The 10,646-nt window shown below is 46.7% G+C and overlaps 1 non-coding gene across 1 annotated transcript; it reads right to left on the bottom strand.

Moving 5' to 3' along the window:
• Window positions 1–10,197: 10,197 nt before the first annotated feature.
• Window positions 10,198–10,272, bottom strand: Trnas-uga. The gene has a single exon. It is a non-coding gene; the product is annotated as a tRNA-Ser (tRNA).
• Window positions 10,273–10,646: the final 374 nt, after the last annotated feature.

Below are 10,646 nucleotides of genomic sequence, written 5' to 3'. Positions count from 1 at the left end.
AGATCCTACCAATACCGAAGGGTATTGCAGACCGCCTCATGGCTGCCTTTGGTTACTATGTTAGTACTGGGATGTTGTTTAAGATCACATATGACACGTTAACACTACAATTCCGGAACGGTGGCCTCAACCTCACAAACGTGCGAAACAAAGCTCTGGCGCTTTACATGCGAGCAATGATACGAAATTGGCAACAACGAAAGCACACCATAACGTCAGCTCTGATAGAAGTACTTGTTCCGCCTTCGTACGAACCCCCTATTGCGGTGGGCAATATTTCGCCTTCTCTTGCACACATTGCCTCATTTCTTGTTGATTACTGTTATGTTCGTCTGAAAGTACCTTCGACGAGAATACCCACGACTCGGGAGATCTATAGGTGCTTGATGGATCACCATGCCCGCAACGTAATGGAATTCAAATACCCGTCGAGAACGTGGAACCACATTTGGTGTGCAGTGCATACTCCATTACTGTCAACAGCAGCGAGATCGATGTGGTACATTCTTATAAACCGTAAACTTGTGACCAGGAGTCGATTACATACAATTCATATGGTAGATTCTCCTGTTTGCACAAACTGTGGCCTGTTAGCAACGGAAGAACATGGTTTAATGTGTGGCGCAGCGAGGGACGTCTGGATGCTGACGCGTCGAATATTAGTCTTCCTTCGGCGCACTAACTACACAGAAATCACATCGGATGTATTTTTTCTACCGGACAAGACCTTTTTTCCCAAACAAAAGACGTATGCGGTCAATTGGATCGCTGGACATGCGACGAAATATTTGTATTCGTACGATATTAAGTTCGTGATGGATTATTGGATGTATTTACAAGAACAACACGAGCTCATACGGAGTCATACGAAATACAGTACTTACTTTTCCAATTTTTTAGGAAGTTTTTTTCACAATCCGCCCGACAGCTGGGGTGTCCCAGAACTGAGAAGACACCTGCAGCAGAACGACTAGAGACAATACTGCGCGGTTCAGTTATATTGGCATACAGCACACTGAGAAGAAAACTGGCCCCTACATGGTCGACGCAGGAGAAATACATAAATACAGGCCGACCACAAAGGCAGAAATGGTCAAGATTATATGGCTGTCTGCCAGATTTATGATGCGACACCGCGTGCTGCAGGGATTGTGATGCAGATGATACCTTCATTTTCACTCCCGCCCGTGACTAGGATTGTCATTTACTTTATTCATGCTACACAAAAAAAAGGGCGGCCTTTACGTTGATTTTCTGGTTTCCAAATTGTTTTTGCTGTCTCGATCCTTTTCTTATCCCTAAGATAGTACAATTGTACGATTAAAGATTGTTTGTTTACCCTGCCTTCCTGCTCCCAAAAAAAAAAAAAAAAATAAAAATGACCCGTGCTCTAGGGGTAGCGTCTTTGATTCATAATCAAAACGCTTTCGGTCCCGGGTTCGATCCCCGCCACTGCCTAAATTTTGATAAAGAATCAGCATTGGCGGCCGAAGACTTCCGGCATAAGAAGTCAGCCTCTTTCTGCCAACGGCCATGTCAAAGAGGGCGGAGGAGCGGATAGAGGTTCAGGGCACACTCTTGTCCTAGGGGTGGGAAATTGCCCCTAAAGGCGGAAGAATCAGCAATGATCAACGACATGAGGATGCAGAAGGCAATGGAAACCACTGCATTAAAGACACGTAACGTGTATCCACAGGACATGTGGCCTGTAATTGAAGAAATGTCATGATGATCTCTCCATTGGCAAAAGATTCCGGAATAGTCCCCCATTCGGATCTCCGGGAGGGGACTGCCAAGGGGGAGGTTACCATGAGAAAAAGATTGAATAATCAACGAAAGGATAACGTTCTACGAGTCGGGGCGTGGAATGTCAGAAGCTTGAACGTGGTAGGGAAACTAGAAAATCTTAAAAGGGAAATGCAAAGGCTCAATCTAGATGTAGTAGGGGTCAGTGAAGTGAAGTGGAAGGAAGACAAGGATTTCTGGTCAGATGAGTATCAGGTAATATCAACAGCAGCAGAAAATGGTATAACAGGTGAAGGATTCGTTATGAATAGGAAGGTAGGGCAGAGGGTGTGTTACTGTGAACACTTCAGTGACCGGGTTGTTCTAACCAGAATCGACAGCAGACCAACACCGACAACGATAGTTCAGGTATACATGCCGACGTCACAAGCTGAAGATGAACAGATAGAGAAAGTGTATGAGGATATTGAAAGGGTAATGCAGTATGTAAAGGGGGACGAAAATTTAATAGTCATGGGCGACTTGAATGCAGTTGTAGGGGAAGGAGTAGAAGAAAAAGTTACAGGAGAATATGGGCTTGGGACAAGGAATGAAAGAGGAGAAAGACTAATTGAGTTCTGTAACAAGTTTCAGCTAGTAATAGCGAATACCCTGTTCAAGAATCACAAGAGGAGGAGATATACTTGGAAAAGGCCGGGAGATACGGGAAGATTTCAATTAGATTACATCATGGTCAGACAGAGATTCCGAAATCAGATACTGGATTGTAAGGCGTACCCAGGAGCAGATATAGACTCAGATCACAATATAGTAGTGTTGAAGAGTACGCTGAAGTTCAAGACATTAGTCAGGAAGAATCAATACGCAAAGAAGTGGGATACGGAAGTACTAAGGAATGACGAGATACTTTGAAGTTATCTAACGCTTTGGATACAGCAATAAGGAATAGCGCAGTAGGCAGTACAGTTGAAGAGGAATGGACATCTCTAAAAAGGGCCATCACAGAAGTTTGGAAGGAAAACATAGGTACAAAGAAAGTAGCTGCGAAGAAACCATTGATGAAAGGAGGAAGTACAAACATGTTCCGGGAAAATCAGGAATACAGAAATACAAGTCGCTGAGGAATGAAATAAATAGGAAGTGCAGGGAAGCTAAGACGAAATGGCTGCAGGAAAAATTTGAAATCGAAAAAGGTATGATTGTCGGAAGGACAGACTCAGCATACAGGCAAGTCAAAACAACCTTTGGTGACATTAAAAGCTACGGTGGTAACATTAAGAGTGCAACGGGAATTCCACTGTTAAATGGAGAGGAGAGAGCAGATAGGTGGAAAGAATACATTGAAAGCCTCTATGCGGGTGAAGATTTGTCTGATGTGATAGAAGAAGAAACAGGAGTCGATTTAGACGAGATAGGTGATCCAGTATTAGAATCGGAATTTAAAAGAGCTTTGGAGGACTTACGGTCAAATAAGGCAGAAGGGATAGATAACATTCCAACAGAATTTCTAAAATCATTGGGGGAAGTGGCACCAAAACGACTATGCACGTTGGTGTGTAGAATATATAAGTCTGGCGACATACCATCTGACTTTCGGAAAAGCATCATCCACACAATTCCGAAGACGGCAAGAGCTGACAAGTGCGAGAATATAAAATGATGCAAGCTGTTCGAGATTCTGAAGAAAGTAGGGGTAAGCTATAGGGAGAGACGGGTAATATACAATATGTACATCAACCAAGAGGGAATAATAAGAGTGGACGATCAACAACGAAGTGCTCTTATTAAGAAGGGTGTAAGACAAGGCTGTAGCCTTTCGCCCCTACTCTTCAATCTGTACATCGAGGAAGCAATGATGGAAATAAAAGAAAGGTTCAGGAGTGGAATTAAAATACAAGGTGAAAGGATATCAATGATACGATTCGCTGATGACATTGCTATCCTGAGTGAAAGTGAAGAAGAATTAAATGATCTGCTGAACGGAATGAACAGTCTAATGAGTACACAGTATGGTTTGAGAGTAAATCGGAGAAAGACGAAGGTAATGAGAGGTAGTAGAAATGAGAACAGCGAGAAACTTAACATCAGGATTGATGGTCACGAAGTCAATGAAGTTAAGGAATTCTGCTACCTAGGCAGTAAAATAACCAATGACGGACGGAGCAAGGAGGACATCAAAAGCAGACTCGCTATGGCAAAAAAGGCATTTCTGGCCAAGAGAAGTCTACTAATATCAAATACCGGCCTTAATTTGAGGGAGAAATATCTGAGGATGTACGTCTGGAGTACAGCATTGTATGGTAGTGAAACATGGACTGTGGGAAAACCGGAACAGAAGAGAATCGAAGCATTTGAGATGTGGTGCTATAGACGAATGTTGAAAATTAGGTGGACTGATAAGGTAAGGAATGAGGAGGCTCTACGCAGAATCGGAGAGGAAAGGAATATGTGGAAAACACTGATAAGGAGAAGGGACAGGATGATAGGACATCTGATAAGACATGAGGGAATGACTTCCATGGTTCTAGAGGGAGCTGTAGAGGGCAAAAACTGTAGAGGAAGACAGAGATTGGAATACGTCAAGCAAATAATTGCGGACGTAGGTTGTAAGTGCTACTCTGAGATGAAGAGGTTAGCACAGGAAAGGAATTCATGGCGGGCCGCATCAAACCAATCAGTAGACCATTGACCAAAAAAAAAAAAAAAAAATCACTGACCTCAATTTGCAGTAGAATTTTGGAGCATATACTGTACTCGAACCTTATGAATCACCTTGAAGAAAATGACTTATTGATACATAACCAACACGGATTCAGAAAATATCGTTCTAGTGCCACACAAATAGCCCTTTATTCCCATGAAGTAATGAGTGCTGTCGACTAGGGATCTCAGATCGATTCCACATTCCCAGATATCCAGAAGGCTTTTGATACCGTTCCTCTCAAGCGACTATTAATCAAATTACGTGCATATGGAGTATCGTCTCAGTTGTGTGACAGGATTCGTGATTTCCTCTCAGAGAGATCACAGTTGGTAGTGATAGACGGTAAATCATCGAACAGAACAGAAGTGATATCTGGCGTTCCGCAAGGTATTGTCATATGCCCTCTGCTGTTCCAGATTTATATAAATGATCTAGGTGATAATCTGAGCCGCCCCCTTAGATTGTTTATAGATGGCGCTGTAATTTACCGTGTAGTAAAATCATCAGATGATCAATTACAATTACAAAATGATCTAGAGAGTATTACCGTATGGTGCGAAAAGTGGGAATTATCACTAAACAAAGAAAAGTGCGAACTCATCCACATGGGTACTAAAAGATAACCGATAAATTTTAGGTATCCGACGAATCGCACAAATCTAGTGGCAGTCAATTCTACATCTACATCTACATACATATTTGAAACTTCCTGGCAGATTAAAACTGTGTGCCCGACCGAGACTCGAACTCGGGACCTTTGCCTTTCGCGGGCAAGTGCTCTACCAACTGAGCTACCGAAGCACGACTCACGCCCGGTACCCACAGCTTTACTTCTGCCAGTACCTCGTCTCCTACCTTCCAAACTTTACAGAAGCTCTCCTGCGAACCTTGCAGAACTAGCACTCCTGAAAGAAAGGATATTGCGGAGACATGGCTTAGCCACAGCCTGGGGGATGTTTCCAGAATGAGATTTTCACTCTGCAGCGGAGTGTGCGCTGATTTGAAACTTCCTGGCAGATTAAAACTGTGTGCCCGACCGAGACTCGGGACCTTTGCCTTTCGCGGGCAAGTGCTCTACCAACTGAGCTACCGAAGCACGACTCACGCCCGGTACCCACAGCTCTACTTCTGCCAGTACCTCGTCTCCTACCTTCCAAACTTTACAGAAGCTCTCCTGCGAACCTTGCAGAACTAGCACTCCTGAAAGAAAGGATATTGCGGAGACATGGCTTAGCCACAGCCTGGGGGATGTTTCCAGAATGAGATTTTCACTCTGCAGCGGAGTGTGCGCTGATTTGAAACTTCCTGGCAGATTAAAACTGTGTGCCCGACCGAGACTCGAACTCGGGACCTTTGCCTTTCGCGGGCAAGTGCTCTACCAACTTTTTTTTTTTTTTTTTTTTTTTTTTTTTTTTTTTTTTTTATTGAACAAACGGAGAGTACATATATATATATATACACAAAGCAAAAGTTCTTCAAGGTACCAGTTAAACATATACAAATGAGTGTTAGGTAAACAAATTATTAGAATAACATGAAATACAACAAATTAGAACATATCCTGTTTTCCTTTTTTTTGTTTTGTTTTTGTTTTTGTTTAAAAATTTGTATTGAACAAACTAAAAGTACATATATATTCACTATGCAAAAGTTCTTCAAGGTACCATTTAAAAATATACAAATGACTGTTAGTTAAACAAAAAAAATATTAAAAAAGAAAAACATTAAATACAACAAAATATAACACATTCTGTCTTCTTCCTAAAATAAAAAAAAAATAAAATTGTGTATGTTTTTGGTCGATGCATGAGAACATGGATAAGGGTGTTGCATCATGTGACAGGTAGGCATGGTACACCCCAACTTTGAGGGGGGTCAAGGAAGACGCTGCGGAGATAACCGGCAAAAGTTTGTCGGTAAGATGGTTTTCGGGTGAGGGTGCTATGCGCGGTCACAACTTTGTACCAGAAGTCAAGGACTGTATGCGGACCACTCCGAAAGAGATATTCTAAAGCCTGTCCTCGAAACCAGATTAGGGTAATGGTGCTTAGCAAGAGGGTAGTGAAATGTCTGGGGCAACAACAGGAAATCCGGGGTTACCGTCGTTGGCGGGGCACGGAGGTAAAAGCCCACGATTCGTTGGATGAGGAGCCATACGTTTTGTTTCAGGGGGCACGTAAGACGGTGCTCGTCGGTGTCTTCGAGCTGACAGTCAGGGCAGAGTGGGGAGGTGGCCAGTCCTATGCGATAAAGTCGACTATTAGTCGGGAATTTTCCGTAGACTAAAACATACCACAGTGCAGACACAGACGACGGTAAAAAGGGTGCATGCACACACCCCCAAACCGTGCGCCAGTGAATGTCAGGATGCTGTAGCACCATGGGGTCGCAAGGGTTGGACAGCATAAACAAACGATAATAATCTTTTGTACGGGGAGGACGGGTGACTGGAAGATCGGCCCGAACGTAGCTGAGTTCTGTGAAACAATTCGCGACGTAGTACAATAATGGAGAAATAGGTGCCACATTGATCGGTGGATCGAGAGAAGCTGGTCGGAGGATATCTAAGAGACTGCGTGTTAAGGACGGGACCGGCCCCTGCCAGTGCCGCAACAGAGTGTGGACAAAGAGTGCAGAAGAGCGTGCCCGCACGTTGACGAGTCCGAGGCCACCTTTTGCAGGAGGCAGTGTTAGAGTGTTGTAGCGGACTTTGAAAAGTGCCCCTGCTGACACGAAATATCCAAAGGCTGATTGGATGCGGCGGCCAAGGAGTAACGGCATTGGGAGGATCTGGGCGACGTGTACCAGTTTAGGGGCGACATAGATGTTGACATAGGACACACGTTGGAGTTGGTTTAAGTTACGGTGCACTTGACCGCGAACATGGTGCCGAATCGACTGCAAAAGCCGCCGGTAAGCCAGGGCCACTGTGCGGTGTGTGGAGCTCGTAAATTCGATACCCAAGTAACGAAGGGTGGCACTAACTGGGAGTGGGGTCGGCACCATAGCCGGGAGGCCGCGCCCAATGTGCATCATAGTCGATTTACTGACATTAAGAATGCTACCAGAAAGACGTCCATACTGGTGGATCCATTGGATGGCGACATTGAGTTCCGTGGAGGAGCAGGTGAGAAAGAGGAGATCGTCCGCATAAGCCCTACAGTGAAAGGTGTGGTCACGCAAAGTGAGGCCCTGCAGTCTAGAGGTAAGTCCAGTCATGAGGGGCTCAAGTGCAATGGCATATAGTAAAGTAGACATAGGGCATCCTTGACGCACAGAGCGGCGTATAGGAATCGGTCCTACAAGCCTCCCATTGACTTGTACCATCGAGACCGCGGGAAGGAGTAACCGGCGAATGGCATCGACAAAAAGCAAAGGGAACCCCATACGTGTCGCCACCATGAGGAGGAATGGGTGTCGAACGCGATCAAAGGCACTCGTGAAATCGACGGATACCAGTGCTGCACGAAGGCGACAAACCGACGCCAGTGCAATGAGGTCACGGCATTCTCCTAGGGCTGTTTGTAAGGTGGCCCCACAACCACGTGCAGTCTGCTCAGGTGAAAGGACCGTAGGTAAGACGGTGCGTATGCGCGCTGCTAAGAGGCGTGCATAGATTTTATAGTCTGCATTCAGTAGTGTAAGGGGGCGATATGCAGAGACATGAGACCCTCCCTTCGGTTTAGGCACAGGCAGAAGAATGCCAGTGACGAATTCAGGTGGAATTGGGAAGGACGGAGTAAAGAGTTCCTGAATCATTTCCGTCCAGCGAGGAAGCATTAACGTGGTGAACGCCCGGTAAAACTCCACTGGGAGACCATCTGGTCCGGGTGATTTGTTCTTGGCCCCTTTGTTGATCGCATCTACCACCTCTTCTGCGGTGATTGCAGACATCATGGACGTTGACTCCGCTACGGTGAGAGTCCGATCAGGGGAAGGACGGAGATCATCAGGAATGGGCGTCGCCATCGGTTCATCATCATAAAATTGGCGATAATGTTCAGCAAAGGCGGACACGACCGCCGCCTGTGTTGTGTGGTGAACACCATCGGAGGTCGTGATGTTGGGGACGAAAAGCCGACGTCGACGACTATGGTCGGATGCGGCATGGATTGTGGATGGGGTTTCGTCGTGGAGGAGGTCTTGTCGTCGGGAACGCACCACGACACCATGCAGTCGTGCACGTTGAAGAGAGAGGAGACGAGCTTTAGTACGTTGTCGTTCCCTGTGGGTGTCAGGTGATGGAGGGAGCGCATCGAGCTCACGGAGGACGGCGTAGTGAAAATTTGTGGTGTCTCGATGCCATGCTGCTGCTTCCTTGCCACATTGTATGAAGGCCTTTCTGATCGCAGGTTTGGCACATTTGAGCCACCAATGGAACGTGGATGTGTACTACGGAAGGCGTCTTTCGCAAGACGCCCATGTAGTGGCAATACATTGTCGGCAGTGTGGATCATTAAGGAGGGAGGTATTAAGCTTCCAGTAACCTCTGCTGCGCCACACTGACTGAGGTGGCAGAGCCAGGGAGCAAATGACGGCGCAATGGTCCGAAAATGCAAGGGGCCATCGTTCAGCTTGGGCGACTTCATTGCCGAGGTGAGCAGAGACATAAAACCGGTCCAGTCTGCTCGCAGAATGTGCTGTATAATGGGTAAAACCGGGGGTATTGCCATGAATTTTCTCCCAAACGTCCACTAGATGAAAATCTTCGATTAAGGTGAGCAGCGCCGGGCATGGCGAATAACCAGGTACTTGGTCCTGCGGATGGAGGACACAGTTGAAATCGCCTCCCATGATAAGGCGATCATAGCGTCCAGAAAACAGGGGCGCCACGTCATGTCCGAAGAAAGTGGACCGCTGCCGACGGTTCGTGGAGCCAGACGGAGCGTAGATATTGATGACGCGCGTGTCGAAGATGGTAACAGCCATGCCTCTTCCACAGGGAAGGATTGTCGTGTCCGTGAGTGGGATTCCTTCGCGTATGTAGAAAGCCACTCCACGCCCTGATTGATCACATGTGGACGTGTATGAGTCGTAGCCGTAGACTGGTGGTAGTGTGGCAACGCGTACTTCCTGAAGAAGGGCGACGTCGACGTCAGAGGCCCGAAGCATGTCACATAGGAGTTGCAGCTTGGGTGCAGTGCCGATCATGTTGATGTTCAGTGTGGCAAACCGGTATGTTTGTTTTAGTGGTGGTGGATCAACTGAGCTACCGAAGCACGACTCACGCCCGGTACCCACAGCTTTACTTCTGCCAGTACCTCGTCTCCTACCTTCCAAACTTTACAGAAGCTCTCCTGCGAACCTTGCAGAACTAGCACTCCTGAAAGAAAGGATATTGCGGAGACATGGCTTAGCCACAGCCTGGGGGATGTTTCCAGAATGAGATTTTCACTCTGCAGCGGAGTGTGCGCTGATTTGAAACTTCCTGGCAGATTAAAACTGTGTGCCCGACCGAGACTCGAACTCGGGACCTTTGCCTTTCGCGGGCAAGTGCTCTACCAACTGAGCTACCGAAGCACGACTCACGCCCGGTACCCACAGCTTTACTTCTGCCAGTACCTCGTCTCCTACCTTCCAAACTTTACAGAAGCTCTCCTGCGAACCTTGCAGAACTAGCACTCCTGAAAGAAAGGATATTGCGGAGACATGGCTTAGCCACAGCCTGGGGGATGTTTCCAGAATGAGATTTTCACTCTGCAGCGGAGTGTGCGCTGATTTGAAACTTCCTGGCAGATTAAAACTGTGTGCCCGACCGAGACTCGAACTCGGGACCTTTGCCTTTCACGGGCAAGTGCTCTACCAACTGAGCTACCGAAGCACGACTCACGCCCGGTACCCACAGCTTTACTTCTGCCAGTACCTCGTCTCCTACCTTCCAAACTTTACAGAAGCTCTCCTGCGAACCTTGCAGAACTAGCACTCCTGAAAGAAAGGATATTGCGGAGACATGGCTTAGCCACAGCCTGGGGGATGTTTCCAGAATGAGATTTTCACTCTGCAGCGGAGTGTGCGCTGATTTGAAACTTCCTGGCAGATTAAAACTGTGTGCCCGACCGAGACTCGAACTCGGGACCTTTGCCTTTCGCGGGCAAGTGCTCTACCAACTGAGCTACCGAAGCACGACTCACGCCCGGTACCCACAGCTTTACTTCTGCCAGTACCTCGTCTCCTACCTTCCAAACTTTACAGAAGC

This window comes from Schistocerca piceifrons, chromosome 5 (assembly GCF_021461385.2).
Source record: "Schistocerca piceifrons isolate TAMUIC-IGC-003096 chromosome 5, iqSchPice1.1, whole genome shotgun sequence".
Classification (NCBI taxonomy): Eukaryota; Metazoa; Arthropoda; class Insecta; order Orthoptera; family Acrididae; genus Schistocerca; species Schistocerca piceifrons.
Note: the sequence above shows the minus strand (reverse complement) of the source record. Positions and strands in the feature narration are given on the sequence as shown.